The sequence below is a fragment of the Monomorium pharaonis genome, chromosome 1 (genome assembly GCF_013373865.1).
Source record: "Monomorium pharaonis isolate MP-MQ-018 chromosome 1, ASM1337386v2, whole genome shotgun sequence".
NCBI classification, from domain to species: domain Eukaryota; kingdom Metazoa; phylum Arthropoda; class Insecta; order Hymenoptera; family Formicidae; genus Monomorium; species Monomorium pharaonis.
In genome coordinates this window covers 12753390-12772861 of record NC_050467.1, presented here as the reverse complement: position 1 = coordinate 12772861, position 19472 = coordinate 12753390, and the positions used below count along the sequence as shown (strand labels likewise).

At 30.3% G+C, this 19472-nt stretch overlaps 1 protein-coding gene across 6 annotated transcripts in view; it reads right to left on the bottom strand.

Annotated features, from left to right (window-relative positions):
• The window catches only part of LOC105832507 (protein TANC2), a 208645-nt gene extending 189555 nt beyond the window's left edge, over positions 1–19090 (bottom strand). For 2 of the 6 annotated variants that reach the window (XM_036295463.1, XM_036295461.1), the window contains exon 1: positions 18508–18958. The gene's annotated coding sequence lies outside the window, so the exon portion shown is untranslated. Of the gene's footprint in view, positions 1–18507 lie in introns of all 6 variants that reach the window. The other 4 variants (XM_036295458.1, XM_036295464.1, XM_036295457.1 and 1 more) reach the window with 4 other exon arrangements.
• Between the last annotated feature and the right edge of the window lie 382 nt (positions 19091–19472).

Here is a 19472-nt window from a genome sequence, read left to right as displayed (position 1 = left end):
CAAGCGTATGCTCTGTCTAGCACAAGCCATGCAAAAAATGCGCGCTAACCCATTTACATTGCAAACAATGTAAAGTTCACATGTGTTTGCAAATTTCCAATTAACAGACACGGTAGTGGTTCGCACCAAGTGAACGCGCAGCGCGAGCCCGACCGTGTTTTTTACGCGAGTACGCGACACCTTGTAATTTTGCTGCAAAGGTTTGCTCGAGTTTGCGACAAACTTTGCGCAAAGTTAGCGTCATTTTGCTAGCTGGGTAAGTTATATAAACACACCCACACACACGCACGCACGCACGCACGCACGCACGCACGCACACACACACGTTGTATAGGTCATCAGAATAACTTTTCATCTTTTTTTTTATAGTTTCAAAACATTCACGGTCACAATTTTTTGTTAATTAATGAAAAAATAATCAGGAGCATACAGTTTTTAATTTTGATAATTTTTAGCTATAGTAGTTTGAGTCAACTTCACAAATCCAAAAATTTTATTTGTGAAGTTGATTCAACTTTTATTGAGAATGTTTTTGATTCTGCAATACTATAGCTAAAAGTTATCAAAATTCAAAACTGTATGCTCCTGATTCTTTTTTTATTAATTAACAAAAAATTGTGACCGTGAATGTTTTGAAACTAACTATAAAAGAACGAAAATGAAAACTTATTCTTATAATCACTTATACAACATGTGTGTGTGTGTGTGTGCATGTGTGCGTGTGTGTGTGATAATTTTTGTGTAATAATAAATAACTTTTTAACGAATAAGTGAATTTAAGTTAATTTTTGCAGCGATATTTTTTTACATTTTAATATAATTTTACATTTTAATAAGAAATTTAATTTAACTCGTAATGCTACTTTTATGTGGGATTTACAAAAAAAAGTACAAAGTTCAATTTTATATACAAATCAAGAGTAAATAAAAAATTCAATAATCAATAAAAGAATTCAGAATTCAAAATTTTACACAGAAATTCAAACGTAACAATAGAACAAACTGTAAAAATTTTTATATTTTTTGTATTGCTTTGAAATGTGACTTACTTAATATCAAGAAAATAATTTCATTAACACCTCTACAATTCCTCTAGAGTTTTTTTATAAAAATAAAGCAGAACGTTGCTACAATTTTTATATTAAAAAGACAAAGATAAAAAAAGATGTATTTCGCGAATTTAGCAGAATATCTTTCCCTCTAAAGTATTTATAGAAACATGATAAACGTCATTTTTAACAACAGTTCCAATCAATATTATTTGAGTTTCATTACATGTCATATAAAATTTTTTTAACAAGATTACTATTTTTTAACACTTTTAACATTAAACACGATACGACACTCAAAGAAAAAGTATCGTGCTGATTATTTATCGCAGTTTTAGTGATAATTTTTGATAATTTTATTCTTCGATCGTGTTTAACACTAAAAATATAAAGAAATGATAATTGTTAAAATTTTATTCAAATTACACATAATGAATGTAGAATAGTACAAACTAAAGATGTTGTTAAACATGGTAATATTTATTGTATTTGTGTACTACGTAGTACTTAAGAGGGAAAGAGAGAGAGATTTTTTTGATTGATTGATTGATTGATTGATTGATGTGTTTATTAAGCTCTAGCAAAGCTTTAGGGCAAAGTAAGAATACATACTTGACTTGCACAACTAATAAATCAGTAGAATTGAGTTTGCACTCATAAACATAGAGTGGCAATCAAATAATCTTAGGAAAATAAGTAGATTAATGTATTGCTATTAGATTGACTAAAAAAAGGTATGACCTCGCTGATCGATGAAAAATTGAAAACTTTGTACAAACTTATATTATAATACAATCGCTCAGTGATAATCTAAGAAACGAAATTTATAATTTGAAAATGCAACTTATTTAAAATTTGAAGTGATCGTACAGAAATAACAAGGCTAATACATACAAAACACATATAAAAATATTACATATGAAAACTTATAACAGAGCAACAACGGAGCGTAACAGAGCATGCCCTCCAAACTTACAGTACAGTATGATGCTATAAGAGATTTAATATGCGGAGCGGACCACATACATTCTGTAGTGCCTAAATGACACTACACTTCACGCTCACTCTCCAGGAGATGCGAGTGCAACAATTTCTTGAAAGTAAGAAGAGAAGACACTTAAGTTATTGATAGTGGCAATGAATGCCAAAAATACACGGCAGAAAGAGCGAAAGAATTTCTAAACGCTGAAGTGGAGTGCAAAGGAATATGGAAAGTCGGGATCGGAAATCTGGAGGAGCGTCTGGTTAACTCATCAAATTTGACAAACAATTCCAACAGATAAGATGGGCCAGATAGATTCAAGATCTTGAAGGTTTTAATACCTAAAAAGTACAACCTGCGATTACGAACAGATAGCCAATTTAATCGGTGACGATACGGAGTGATATGTTCATCACGACGCAAGTTGAAAATGAACCGAATACTACTGTTAATAAGTCTTTGTAACTTAGTGTTAAGTTCATCAGTGAGATTATGGTAGACGAGAGAACAATAGTCCAAATGCTGAAATATAAGTGTGGTGACTAATTTAACTTTTATATCAACTGAAAGCGCATTGCGGTTGTACTTCAATTTATATAGGGTGGCCCAGACTTTGCGTGAAATGTGACGCACGTGTAGGCGCCATGAAAGATCCGCGGAAAAATGAACACCTAAGTTTTTTGCATCACTGACGTACGGAAGCACAGTATCGTCAATAATTATTTCAGGTAGAGATGAAAAATTCACAGAACGGATGTGCGCGGAACTACCAAAAATTAAAATCTTGGACTTAGCTATGTTTAGTGTCAGGAAGTTAGCAGCTGCGAATCTCGAGACAGCCAAAACATCCTCTCTGATCCTGAATAAACCCTGAGAGAGATTGCAAGGAGCACATTGCATGTAGATCTGCGTGTCATCGGCAAACACAACGTGTTGCGAGTGAGCAAGCCATCCACTAATGTCATTTATGTATAGGGAAAACAGTAGGGGACCGAGAACAGATCCCTGAGGAACACCAGAACAAGTTCCACGCCACTCGGAACATGAACCATTACAATCAACAACCGTCTGAGATCTATTTGACAAATATGAATGAACTTTTGGCTATAGTCGACTCTTTAAAAACTTTTCATCATTATTTGTTGGGGCGAAAATTTATTATCCGAACGGATCATATTTCCCTTAGGTGGTTGATGTTGTTAATAGTATTCTTGAAGTTTCTCAAGCCAACGAGCTAATCCCTCAGAGACCTTGAGGGACTTAGCTCGTTGGCTTGAGAAACTTCAAGAATACAATTTCGACATAGTGCATCGCAGGGGGGTGGTACATAAAAATGCTGATGGTCTCTCGAGACAAGAACGTGAAACTGAGGGCTATGTTTATTGTGAAAAGGTTGAGAAAAAATTTGCTGAAGAAACGTTAAATACTGTCGCTAGAATTATTTTAACAAAGGAAACTCTTAAGGATTGATGTAGAGATCAAATGGAGGATTCTAGTATTTCTTTGATCTTACAGTGCAAAAAAATAGGAGTACGTCCTTCTCGAACGGAGTTAGCGCCAGGGGACATTTCAGCTCAGCTTTATTGATCTTGTTGGGAAGCCTTAGTCCTTAAAGATGAAGTGTTATATAAAAGATGGGTTGCACCTAATTTGAAGTTAAGAATATTTCAATTAATTGTCCCACGTAAACGAATTAAGGAGATTCTTAAGGAGGTTCATGATGCTGCTTCTGATGGACATTTTGGAGTGAGTAAGACTTTGGAAAAGATGCGCAGGCGTTTTTATTAAGCTACTTGCAAACAAGATGTTGAAGACTGGTATAGAACTTGTAAATTTTGCATTTCAAAAAAAGGTTTTTCAAATAAAGGGAAATCCCCCTTACAAGTTTACAATGTGGGTTCACCTTTTGAGAGATTACAGATGGACATTCTGGGTCCACTTCCTAAATCTTCTTCTGGTAATAGATTTCTTTTGGTTGTGATAGACTGTTTTACAAAATGGGTAGAGGCTTTTTCTCTTAAAAACATGAGAGCTAAAACAATAGCTAAAGTTTTTGTTAATGAGATCGTATCTCGTCATGGGGTTCCTCAGGAGGTTCATATGGATCAAGGAAGAAATTTTGAGTCAAAGTTATTAAAGGAGTTGATGGTTCTTCTTGGGATTAGGAAAACGAGGACCACGGCTTTACATCCTCAATCCGATGGTCAAGTTGAGCGTCAACATCGTACGATTATCAATTATTTTGCCAAATATATTTCTCCGGCGGAGCTTTATTTAGGTAAGGATCTTAAACTTCCGCTAGATTTATCAATAGGAAGTCCTCCGAATACTGAGTTTAGGACTGTGAACGAGTACATAGATAGTTTAAAAGAAAATTTGAAGAAAATTCGTGCAAGAGCTAGGAAACATATGAAAATTAGGTCATCTCGGATAAAAGCCGATTAAATTTCTAATTGAAATCCGTCTCGCTCACAATTTTTGAGCGTGGTTTTTCCTTGAGATGAAGGGCAAATGCCAAGACGGGGACTTGGGAGTCCTTTTGGGACTGAAGGGGTCTACGTAGCCTATCCCCCCCCTTGTCCAAAGAGCAAGAGAGAAGAGCACATGACTCTTCAAGAGGAAAAGAAACGCGTACTATTCCAGCTTCAAGAAGACCTCAGCGAGAAACTCTGCAGAATGGAAGTGGCCATTCAGAAGGCTTTCCACTTCCTGAAAGAGGATGACGGGATATTCAGAAGTTTAAGGAAGTTTAGGTTAGATGCAGCTCGGAAACCCCCCAGATAGCAAACTCACGTCATTTTGACGTCCCAAAATGGTCATATACTGACTATTTTTGACGTCACGAAATGACGCCCTTATGACGTTAAAATGACGGTCGAATGTCACAAATTCCTGACGTCATGAAATGTACCGTATTTTGACGTCATAGAATGACGTGAACAATATGTTGTCAAAAAGATCTCTAAAAGATATCCTGTTTCTGAAAATGATAACATAAAGAGACTTCTAAAAGATAACATATAATGTGTGAATGTTAACCAATGCGTCGTTTTTTGAGAACAGAAAGATATCATGAAACTAATATCTAAAAAATTTCTTAAATCGGATATCTTTAAGCTGCAACTAAAAATAAAAAAATAAAATAAAAATTTCATTTTTTTTTTAATTATTCTTATCAACAGTACATACTAAATTTGAGACAAATTTTTATTAATTAATTAAATTTAAATTATATTATTTTATTTTACTCTTACTTGTCGCTGGTAGGTTTTGAACCCGGGACCTTAGGATTACAAACCTTGTACTCTATCTGCTACGTCAGTTTGAATCATCGATATGGGTACTTGTTATTGTCTACATATACCTATATGTTATAAACTGTCGCAATTATATTATTTTTTATAAAAGCAATTAAATTTTGCAAAACATTAAAAATAAATAGCATTAACTTATTTACTTATTAATTTCATTGTTAAATTTAACTTTTTCCATAATCTTTATAATTTGATGGAAATTGCGATCCATTTAGCATTAAGACTTTGAAGCATTCAAATGGTTAATTTGAACATTTTAAAATTATTTCCAAGATATCTAAATGTTTTCTTAAAGAAGTTCTCTTAAAGTTAAATATAATATGCTTATTATAATATGCTTATGCCTTACGCCTTAAATCTCATTGTATAGACACCGCTTTAGACCGTGTCTAAAATACGTCTTAATGACGTCTTTATGTCCCGATTTTGGATGTGTGCTGTCTGGGAAAATAATCGTCAGATCATGACTGAAATATGACTTCGAATTGACGTCATCATGACATCAATTTTAGGTCATATAAAAAAATGGTTATTTTGACGACATATGACCAGATATGACCATTTTGGGACGTCAAAATGACGTGGGCTTGCTACCTGGGCTTGGCGCCAGCTGGGGAAGAGCAGGAGGCATCAGGAAACCTGAAACTGCGGGCTGAGTTTTCTTCAGGAAGAGCCCCTCAATTGTCGGGACGACAATTTTAAAGAGGAAGGGAAGTGTTACGTGCGGTCTCGCGTGTGTGAACGCGAGACTTATTCCAAAAAAAATCAATATATTGATTGCCGACGCCAGCTGACGGTTGTCGCTTCGATTTGAAGTTGTTTCTCGTTTGTTTTGGTTTTTGGTTTTTGGAGCTGTCAAGCCGAGTGCTACCGCTTTACGTGTGCTTTTAATAAATCACATTCCTGAACGTAACATGTTGCCAAAATAACACGTTTTTCGTGCGCGGGCGAGTATTCGGGAGTGCGCGTGTGAGTGCAGAGCTAGCGTGAGTGCACGGCATGAAAAGCGCTACAATATATTTGTCGAATTCTCTGCAAGTCATTTTATAATTCATTTTTGTACAAATTTCCGATTCCTTTTACTGATTCCTTTTACCGATTCTACTTTTAAACGATTTTGTTCGATCGCTCTATACATTATTCATTATAGAAAAAATTCTTTCTACATAACTATTATTTATCAGTATCAATCAGTATCGATCAGTATCGATAAAATACATTGCACTATTTTAATAATTCACTCAAATTATCTTTTTCATCACTAACATAAATTTTTTTCCATTTTTTATCTAATGTATCAATGTTGTCGTTTACAGAAAATAATAATTTTTTTATAACGTGTATTTTATTATATAATTTATCTTTGTTAATAATTGTATTAAAGAAAGTTGCTACGTCTAGAACATTATCATAATTAAAATTATTACTTTTTAAAATAAAAATTTCCATTTTTTAATAAATACATTTATCATAATTATACCACTTTTCAAGATAATTTAATGTTCTTTTGTAAAATTTTGTAATTTTATTAATAAATTCATCTTTTTTTATTATATATTTTAGTGCAGAATGTACAGTAGATTCAGAAAACTTATCTTTTATTCTCGTTTCTAATTTTTGTTTTAGAGATATTATTTCATTTAATTGAATGCATGTTAAATAATTTTTCCCGTTGACAGCAATAATTTTGTCATTAACTTCATATAATGATGAACGAAATATAAATATAATTCTGGATATGAAACATATTTCAAGTTGCACTCAATTTTGTGTTCATTTTCATTGACAAAATTCCAAACTACTTTACGACAATGCTCTTTACTTAATTTTTTAAAATACACTTTTATCGGAGGCCAGGAAGAAAGCAGTCGGGCAACAGTTTGAAATAATGATAACCATCTTATTTGAGAATATCTTATTACTTTTTCGTATTTCATTTCTACGAAATTAAAACATAATTTTAATTCTTCTACATTTTTAACGTTATTGCTAAATTTTGCATAAACTTTTGCAACTAAATTTTTCACATCATATGATAAAGCTTTTATTGCATCCCGAACTGCATTATGCAAAATATGGCAATTTCCTTTAATTTAATTATTATTTAAGCTTGACTTAAAAATTTAATATACAAAAGTATTTTTTCCATAGTTCACAGAAGCATCATCGGCTCCATATGCCACTACATTTTTTATATCTAAAATATTTTTTTCAATGGATAATTTTATTCTTTTTGTTACTGCTTCAGAGGTTTCATCGGCATCTTTATAAAAATCTGTGATTTTGTGTTGCAGTCCCTTTTCTTTGGGGAAATAACGAACGGAGCGGAAAGAAGTTTATTTCTTTTATTACTTGCATCAATCAAAATAAGAAAAGGTCAATTTCGCATTTCTTCTAATACAATTTCGATAAATTTAGGGCAAAGAACATTTTCCATAACACATTGCACTTTCGTTCTTTCACAAGAAAGGACCCCACACAATTTATATGGAAAAAAGCTCGGTCAATTTCCTTGAATTTTTTATATATTGTAGTACTTATAGCCCTAATTAGAAATTACACTTTGTGCGACCTTTCTATGTCTAGTTTCGGAGATAAAAAATTTTGAAAATTGCTATTTTAATGTTTACTACATGCGTTTGCACTTGTCAACTTGCTCGCATATGTATATATACACATATATCTACATGTATAAATGTTCGTGACACTCTATCTGTGTGCGTGCGTGCGTGCGTGTGCGTGTGCGTGTGTGTGTATGTACGCAAACCATTCTCTGCACCACATGGGTTTGCAACTTTCCACGCAAAACTTTGTGGTGTACAACTTTGCGGTGTACAACTTTTCGGTGTACATATTTTACGTGTCCAATTGCACGATGTACATTTTTATTGTGTCCAAATTGTAATTTGTCCAGAATTTATTTTTCCTGTGTACAAAATTACTGTGTCCAAAATTCCTGTGTCGAAATAAACCCATGTTTATGGATACATATTTGTTATAGATATTTCAATAGATCATTTCAATAGATGTTGTCAGAAGGATAACATCTATTGAAGGAAATATGTATAGTTACTTATATCTTTATAATTAAACATAAAATTTTACAGTCTTTTATTGATTTTTACATATGCAAAATAGCTGTATGTAGAATAACTTATAAAAAGACCTATTTTTGCTCTGTTCGTGAAAAACTAAAGGATAGATGTCATTTCTTATAATTTTTGAATATTGTTAATATGCCATATTGCTTCGATAAGTGAAATATACATTGTCTTAATCTCTACTTTCTTTATATTTCGATTTGTGTCTCTATATTTCAACTTGTGTCTCTTTTATTTATACGCTTTTAACACCCTCATTATATCGATTCTTTTCCTTTACACTTGATTTACGCTGCATATTTAGTGAAGCTTCTTAACCAAGAGTCCAATATTTTTTTAAATAATATTTTAAACTTTATAATGTGAAATAATTATTACATAAACATTAAATAAGTGTTATGTAAATATTATTATAAACGATTTATTAAAATGTTAAGTTAATATTATAAAAACATCAATTAAATATTATATTAATGTTTGTCCTAAATCATTATTTTAAATAATTAATTATTGTAACATAAACATTAAATCAATATTAAATCAATATTTTTTAAAATATTGTTTTAAACAATTTTTTAATGTAAAATAAATATTACATAAATATTAAATAAATATTACTGAAATAATTTTTTTAAATCATTATTTTTAATGATAAATTAATAATCTACAAATATCAAATAAACGTTAAATAAACGTTTTATAAATATTTTTTTAATTCATTATTTAAAATAAGTAGTTAATATAAAACAAATGTTTAATAAATATTAAATAAATATTATTTGTACAATAAACGCTAATAATGTAAAAATGATTAAAAATAAATATTTAAAAACCGTTCAAAAAATTTTGTGTGCTCGTTGGGTCTTAGCCAATTCGATTTCCGATGCATATGGTATTATTCTTCTTAATAACCAGCATATTTTAAAGAACGTCCTTTTCGGGCGATGTATATACTATAACATATAACTATATTTTATTTCTCCGACCGTCACGTTTTTTTCATGAGAATAAGGGGACTTATCCCATTACTTAAACGTTTTTTCAAATATTTTTAAAAATGTTTTTGAAACATTTTTTAAATATGTTTTAAACATCATTTTGCTGATTAGGAGGATGTGACAAATTTTTTTTCTATTGATCACTGTTTTATCTAGCGTTTAATACTTTATATTTTAATGTTCTTCTGTTTCTATATTGGTTTAATTAAGTATTTTATCACGATTGATAAGGACTTATAATATTATAAATGTTTCGAAACATTATAATATGCATTAATTTGAATTTCTTGCCACAGTCATTTAGTTTTTTTGAGATCATTGTTTTAATTTTTGTCATTTAATAAATTCATAAACAATTATATGATATAATTACATAGCTCGTTTATTGGTCCGTTCTGACATACTTTATAATAATAAATTTTTAATGATAATTAAATTGATTATCAACTTAATATTGTCAATTGATTATCAATTTAATACGTGATGTTACTAATGTTACTAAAGTGTTTGTCTTATAGCTGTGCTTTAAAGACTGAAAATTCTATTTGGCATATTTCAGTGAAACTTTGAAAGGTATATAAACTCACACAAGTAAAATATCTGGTTTTGACCGATTAACGCATATTCTATATCAGTTGTGTTTTCACATGTTCGGTCTATATTCTTTTATTTCATTTTTTATTTTAATGTAAATAACAATATTAAAATTAAGATATAAGTTACATTTGAATACATATTAGGGTTATTAATAAATCATGTATAAGAAAGTAAAAGTTTCAGTTGAAATATAATAATAAAAATTTAAATTATAAAATATTATAGTAAAAAAAATAGGTAATAAAAAATAAGAGTTTAATACACAAATATATAAATAATATTTAAAAATACATACTATTATATATATAAAAAACCATTTCTATTTCAGAAACTATTTTTAAATGCTTATTACTTATTAATACAAATAGATGTCTAAAATAAAACCAGTTGTATTTTTTGACGAAAAAATTTCAACTAATGTGTATTTTTTATTCTGAATAAATTTAAGCATCTATTTTGCATATCTATAAAAATATCTCTGATGAAATGTTTAGATCCAAGACTGGAATTCTCGTTTTCTCGCTAAACGCACGATAATTCCTCGTTCTTTGTATCGAAAAATGTAATGTCGCGTCGAGTTTGTCGGCTCTTCTTCGCTTCGTTGTATTCATAGATGTTATAAGCGCTGCCACGCTGCTATTTTTGTCAGTATTCAACAGTCATCCGGGAGGGTCAAGGAGCGGAACATGACTCCCTTCTTGTCCGTTCACGCGCAACTTTTTCGACATTTTAAGCTTCTGCAACCTTATACGGCTATTTGGGCTGCATTTCGAAATTTACTGCCAGTACTGAAAATCTATAGTACACGTGACATGAACTATAGATTTTCAGTACTGGTAGTAAATTTCGGAACGCAACCTTGATGTGCAAGTTTCCTTCGCGCTGCCATTTCTGTTATATCAAAATTGTTGAGATTTAGCTGTTATATGATTTAAGCAATTACTCATTGATTAATTTATTATTTTTTACGGAAGAAAATAAGAAAATGGTTATCTCTCGTGTAATATAAGTACGTAATAAAACCAATAAATGTAATGTGCCAATAAAATTAATAACATATTGAGTTATAGGTTTATCTTATCAGTTTATAAAAAAATGTTAATAAATTGAAAATAATTAATAAAAGTTTAAATTTAAATAATACATTGAAGAAAAGATTGCCAATAAGAGTCAACACTGGATATAAGTGTACAAGAAATTTTTTTAAGCTGATGTTAAACGCAAACAAAATTATGTACATCAAGTACGCAAACGTTTCGACTGACAATTCGAGTCTTCTTCAGTGCAACAGCATGAGATTGCAAAAATATCTGTAATTGCAGTTTGCGTTTATTTTTTAATAGTGTAAAAACAGATGTCAAAAGTGTAAAAGATCTTTTTCGTGATCAAATAAGAATAAAAGAAAATCCAACTAAATGTAGAGATTTGAAAAAATTATTTTAAACAAATAGATATCAAAATATTTGGCGTCAATTGTAAAAATGGATATTTATATGAACTAAAATATCTACTTTATTAATATTATTACTATTCTTTAGCCTTTATTACTATTTATAATTTGATCTTATAATAATTGTTTTAAGTTTATTTTTTAAAATACTATATTATCATTTCTTTTACTGCAGCATTTGAAGATGAACTTTAGGCAATCTTAAATATAAGCTGAGATTATAAATACAAATCTTTTAATATTAAAATATTGGCTGCTCTGCGCCCATACAAGGATGAAATAAAGAAGATAATAATATAAAACAAATAAATAAATATTTTATTACAAATAAATATTTTATTACATAAAATATTTTTTTCAAAAACTTGACACTAATAAACTGAATACACACGCACGTAAGAGAGAGAGGGAGAGAGAGAGAGAGAGAGAAAGAGAGAGAGAGAGATTAATGTAATAGCAATTAACTTATTTATTGAAAGGGTTTAGCAACACCAAGTTTTTCGGAAAAATATACGTTATAATAAAATATTTATTTGTAATAAAATATTTACTTATCTACTTTATATTATTATCTTCTTCATTTCATCTTGTATGGGCGCACGGCAACTAATATGTTAATATTAAAAAGTTTGTATTTATAATCTGATCTTATATTTAAGATTGTTTTAAGTTCATCTTTAAATGCTCTGTAGCAAAAATGATGATATAGTATTTTACTTTTCAAGATAAACTTAAGAGAATTATTATAAGATTAAATTATGAATAGTAATAAAGGCTAAAAAATAATAATAAAGTAGATGTTTTAATTTGTATAAATATTTATTCTTATAATTGACGCAAACTATTTTGATACTTATCATTATTTTTATAGAAAAAGTAAATAAAATATTATTTTAAGAGCGACCGCAAAAACAGATCTAAAATCGCCCGTTTCATGGACATCAAAGTTTGAGTCGATTTGGCAGTAAATAATTGTACATCATGGAATATCAATCCTCTGAAAATTTCAGATTGAGCATACCTTTTATTACTGAGATATGAGGGGTTAAATTGGTCACTATACACCAATGAAGAGTATGCCATTTTATCCGTTCAACACAAAAAATCTCGAGGTTATTTCTCATATAAAACAATGTTTCAAATAAGATTTGTTTATCTGCTAGAAGACTTTAAATCGTTTAAGTCAAAATTGTGAATGTCATTTAGAGGTCCCCATAGGAAAAAATTATGCAAAAATTAACAAAAAATTGCATATTTTTGCGCATGAATTTCTGCAGTTTTTACAGATTTTTGTACAAAGTTTTCGCCTTCAGAATTTTTCTGCAGAAAATTTTGCAGAATTTTATGTAATTTTTTCTGCAGGCACAAAACTTCAGAAAATATTACATAAAATTCTGCAAAATATTCTGCAAAAAAATTCTAAAGGCGAAAACTTTGTACAAAAATCTGTAAAAACTGCAGAAATTTATGCACAAAAAGTTACAATTTTTTGTGCAGTAATTTTTCCATAATTTTTTCCTACGGGTCAACTTGCGATTTTCAGGAAAATGTTTTCTAACTGATGTCGGATACCTATCTCTGCGGTCTCTGAACGAGTACATATATATACGGAAGTATTTTATTAACGTTATCTTATGTTAACGCGGTTTTATCTTGCCTTATATTTTATAAATCCGATAACCTTACAACAATATTTCAAATATAGGTACCACCAATTTCTGAAATGCTGCGGTATTTACTATGATTCTTCTAATAGTTTTAGTAGTGGTAGCTTTTTCACCAAGATATTTTACAGATTACATAATTGTTATTGAGCTATGAAAAATTGTTAACAAAAGTAATATTCTGTGATTTTTTTTATTAAACTTAAAGTATCTTATGTTGAACGTGTATAAAATGTGTGTGTGTGTGGCGTATACGTCACAAATAACCTTTATTCGTGAATAATATCAACTTTAACCCTTCATATCTCAACAATAAAAGGTATGCTCAATTCAAATCATTTAGAGGATGAATGTTTAATGATATACAATCATTTACCACCAAATCAATCTTCAAAATCATCAAAATTTAAAATATCAAAATTCGATATCTATAAAATAGGCGATTTTTGCGGTCGCTCTTTATGTAATTTTTTCTTAAAAAAGCACACATACTTGGCGCCTTTTTTACATTAAACAAATGGTTTTATATTAAATACGTTAAAAATTAATTTAAACAAAATAAAGTTTGAAAAAATCGCAAAAATAATTTTCTTTAACTGTCGTATTTTCATCAGTTTTTAATAAATTTGAAAAAATAGAATAGTTTTAAAAAGATAAAAGATCTATAATCGCAATAAAATAGATTTTGGTTATTGTTTAAAAAGTGTAATTATTTTGACAAATAAAAGTTGAAAAATAAACGATAGTTTAAGAAAAAGAAAAAAATCAAGACAAAATCAATCTTTTTTATTTTGCTAAAAAATTATAAAAAATGTTTTTTTTAATATAAAATGCATGATTAAAGTTAAAAAAATTAAAATATATTTATGACTCCAAGCAGTATACATTATACAGTATTGTCCTGTGGTCTTCAAAAATTCAAATTTGCGCTGGGATACGAAACTATGATATGAGGTTATAAAGTTAATTCATTAAACTGAAGCATATTTTTCTTAAGGCAATTTTTTAAATTTTTATACTGAATGGAACATTTTTCATCCACTTTGTATGTTATTTGATTTAAATTGTGTAAAGTTATATTTTGCATGTATTTTTACACATTTAAATTATTTGGGGGTACACGTTTTCACATTTAAATATGGAAACGTGTACTGCTATACGGACAAATATGTAAATTTATTATCTTTACGCAGCATAGTGTGTTATTGTTACACAAAAAACTGAATTACACGCATAAATGATAACTTTACACATATACATAAGTGTGTAATTTTACACACTTACACATTTATATTACACACTTGGTTTTGCAGGGTACTTCGTGTTGTGAGAGTAACTGTCATTGTGATTGAATTTTAACATCTGTCAAATTTGCATAGATAGTTATCTATACAATCATTGTTACAATTTATTTTTAAAAAGTAAAAAATAAAAGTTAAATAGTGACCGCAAAGCACATGTCTGTGGTGTCTTAATATGGAGCGTCCCAGATGCGCACAGTAATAAACGGACACAGTAACAAATGCGCACAGACCAAATGCGCACAGACCAAATGCGCACGGATCAAATGCGCACGGACCAAATGCGCACGAACCAAATGCGCACGGACCAAATGCGCACAGACCAAACGGACACAGTAACCAACAGACTTACCACATGGGTTGCGAATTCACAGAGCACCCCTACCGACGGGGTGGGTGCGGGAGGGGGGGCGAAGCCCCCCCTTGCATCCCCCTTCGTGTGTGTATATGTGTGAGTGTGCGCGCGCGTGCGTGCAAAGCATTCTCTGCACCACATGGGTTTGCGACTGTGCACATTTGGTCTGTGCGCATTTGTTACTGTGTCCGTTTGGTCTGTGTCCGTTTGTTACTGTGCGTATCTGGGACTTACTCGTCTAGTATTTTTTAAAAGTAAAACGGCGTACCATATCTTTTTGTATTAACGATAGAAGAAATTCTAAGTTTTCTATCATATAATTACGAAAAAAAAACGCTTTGTTGTTAACCATACTGATGATAGTTAACATTAACATTGATCTCCAAGTATAATTACGGTAGAAATCGCATCGCATAATTTATCACAAAGTCGTTAGATCAGGCATGAGTACTTTTCTATTGTCTTACGAAAAGTGTTATATTGTGGATAAATATTTCGTGCATTTTGTAATTTTCTAATAAGATACTTACGAAAAGAGAATGTATACAGAATCAATCGTGATAGACGATTCGTTAATTTACCATTATATGAAAAAAAAGATAAGAGACGATGAATATATTTGGAGATCAATGTTAATGTCAACTATCATCAGTATGGTTAATAATAAAACGTTTTTGTTCATAATTATACGATAGAGAACTTAGAGTTTCTTCTATCGTTAATACATTATTAATTACGATAAATTCCAACTATTAAACACGATGTCTCCGTAGATATTTTTTCATATTCCAACGATAAAATATACTTTCCTAACAGGAAACGAGAGAACGATAGACAATGATATCACTTCTTGAAATTCTTTTTTTTTTTTTTTTTATTCAGAGAAGTAATGGATTACGAAAGAGAAATCAATCAGATTCTTGTAATTTTGTTGGTATCTATTTTAAATCTATTCTAAATCAATCAATGAAAATCTGTCGTAATTAATAATGTAATTAAAGATAAAAAAAGCTCTAAGTTCCCTATCTTTATGAAAGAAAAGACACGTCGTTACATAGACGTCGTAGTAAAGAAACTCGACACAGAGTTTTCAATAATTTGAAACTTCCTCTCTTGAATGCCGGCATCAGAATTGACCTACAAAGCGAGTAAAAAAAATTATGGCCCATTTTTCCAAAAAAGAGCAATATTTTTCGACATTTTTTCCAAAAATTCCATATTTTAGATGCGAAAATGTTTTGCAGGACCATTGCAATAAGGATAAATCATGGAATAGATTATCTGCTCTTTCAAATCTCGTTGCAATTTTTCAAATATTCAACATGGATTTAATATGACGGTCAAAAGATGGAAAAACCATGTATAATCGAAATATTTTCTTGCTTTTTTTCTCGTAAAATCTCAAAATACTTTACAAATACATAAGTTTGTTGTTTTATGTGAGTCGAAATTATAATAGAGGAGAAGATGATAATATGGCCACCTATTAATATTTTATTTAATAACTTCATTAATAATTATAGTCAATGTTTTGAGTTGAAATTGTACAATTATATTCATCAAAGTGTTGCTCATTAGATTTTCAATTTAAAGTTATAAAATATTTATTATATTATATATTATTTATAAAAATGTAACGATACTACTATAATGGGCCAAAAAGAAATAGAGAGGGTAATATGCCCACCACAAAAATTAATGTAAAAAAATTGGTTTTGTTTAAAAAGGTCACAATATTTTGTTAGAAACATATATATTTATATAAAAAATAAGTTGTTATATCAAAACAGATTAATGGAAGTTAAAAAAAATAACCTTAAATCTAAAGAACCTTATTCATATAAAGAATTTTACAAATTTAACAGCCTTAAATTAAGGCTTTAATCGATTTATTGAGAAATTTTGTCGAGATTTCGAAAGTGATTGTATTATTAGCACACTTAGATGGCCATATTGACAACATCCTATATCATCGTTTAATTTTGTATAACTCGAAATATATACAGCTGAATAAAGAGTTAAATAATAAGAAAGTACTTAAGTGTACATACATTTGAGTGATAATGCGGTTAAGTTTAACAAGAATGACGAAATATGTGTAATTAAATGTTAAAATACCTTAAATTTTTGAAAATTTTCTTAAAAGTAAAAATGGCCTTATAACAAATGTTGACTGTTGCGTTTTGTCATATTAGCATCATTACATATAACAGTAGGCTACTAAACAAATAATATCATATAAATAATTATTAATCGTAAATGGTACGCCAGCGGTCGCATTAAATAATTTATGAAAAATTAACAATTGATAGAACTCTTTGTAAAATGCCTCGAAACAGTCGGAACTATGCGAGAACTGTCGGGAACTGTCAAAAAAGTGATAAAAACTCTCAGCGCACTCTATTAATTGTAAATGGTGTGCCAGCTGTCGGCTTATTAATTAATTAAAAATTAATAATTGACGGAACTCTTTGTAAAATGTCTCAAAATAGTCGGAACTAAGCGAGAACTGTCGGGAACTGCCGAAAAAGTGATAGAAACGCCCAGTGCACCATATTAATCGTAAATGGTGCGCCAGCGGTCGTTATAAATAATTAATTAAAAATTATTAATCGACGGAACCTTTTGCAAAATACGTTAAAATTATCAGGAATTATAAAGTTTTTTAAGAACTATAGGAAAATAGAACAAAAATTAATTTTTTTGAAACTTAAAGTGCCACAGAAATTTAGCACCTTATATTTTTTAATTATTGTTATTTTAATTAATTCGATAGAACTATTGATATGAACTATCAGGAATTGTAGAACTATTGTAAAAGAAGCTAGAACTCTTAAGAAATAATTGATTTTTACGATTCGATGCGCTGCGTGAACTTAGTGCATCATATTTTTAAATTCAATTTTTTTATATTTAATCAACGGAACTCTTGAAAATTCTTACAGAGAATTTTAGAACTATTCGAAAGGATACTAGAACTCTAAAGAAACTTTCGGATTTTTGAATATGGTGCGCCAAGTTCACGGGAGTAAAAAGCTAGTAAGTTAAATAATGCAAGACACACACACACACACACACACACACACACACACACACACACACATAATACGTCCATTACAGTTAAGATATGATGTTAAACAGTTTAACATCATATCTTGACTGTAACGGACGTATTATGTGTGTGTGTGTGTGTGGCGCGCGTGTGTGTGTGTGTGTGTGTGTGTGTGTGTGTGTGTGTCTTGCATTATTTAACTTATATTGTACTTTTTATGACGCACATTCTTTATAACATATCTGGACATATGTCATAGTTCTTAATGTGCATAATGTAATTTATGTATATATGCACTTAAAAAGGACCGAACTACGGTCGAAACGTAGTGCGTTAATTTTGAATTATATCTGGCCAGTTAGGTCAAATCTAATAACTATCTCTGTTTTATCCAGGTACTGGCGAAGAAAAGATTATATTTGAGTTCAATATTTTTTATAACTTAGCATAAATACTTTTTCTTTTTTTGCTTATGGATTTTGTAAATGTAAATCATGGTTATATTCATCTCATTTAGAATAGGTTCGCATAATACATACATACGCGTTACACATGAAGTAAATCTCTCTTATTTATAAGTTCTTTTTTCTTTATTCTTAATTTTCGATCAATAACAAAGAATCGTGTAGTGATTGATAACTCACCCGTGTGTTCCAATCTCGAAATAATAATACCGTCGTCGAGCGACTGTTCCGTCGATGTTTCGCGAGATTTTGCGTGCGTACACAGTGACGATATTTTTCCTTTCTTGGAATTCTTTGTAGCGGATACACTTGATTTCATAACAATCGTCAAAAGAACATTGCAAAACATAAACAAAACAAGTAATTGGATTTGACGCGCAAAGACTGCAAACTAAACTTTGAGCTGCTTGCGACTACGCTTAGTAATCGATTTCGGCTTTATAAATAAATAATAAATACTAAAGGGAAATAAATAAATAAATAAATATGTTTGTGTAAATATAATACAACATACAGAATATCCGTGAGTAACTCGCGCGAGCTTGCTTCCTTTGTTTCCTTCGACTTCCGAACGAATCGACGCGCCTCGACCGACTGTTGCTACTACGCTATGCTGACTCTCGATTTACCCCGAGATATAAGAAAAACGTACACGAAAGAGCAAGAAAACAAGAACACGCAAGCTTTTATTTTCGTACTTCATCCCTTTCCCTCTCTCTCTCTCTCTCTCTCTCTTTCTTCCTTTTTCCCCTCTTTTTCTTCTCCCTCTTTCTCCCTTCTTTCCTCTTTTCCAGATTTGCCGGTTATATTTATAGGTTCTTGTAAGACAGATTCAACCTCGTTTTTCCTAACGCATCATATTAAAAAACAATCATTATTAAACAGACAAGCTAATGTTTGACAAGCAAAGTTTTAAAATATATCGATATATTGATATTTCATGTTGACTTAAGGGGGGCAAGTCATGTAAATCGAAATTTTTTAGCAATTTTTTTTTCTTGCTTAAATTTATAGGAAATTTTCCGTAGAATATGAAAAAAATAGTAGAAACCGATTTGAGAGTTCCTTCTATGTTATTTTCGTCGAAAATTGAACGGTCGAATTGGGCGGAGCACTCATGTAGACGAGTCGGAAACTCAGTCTTT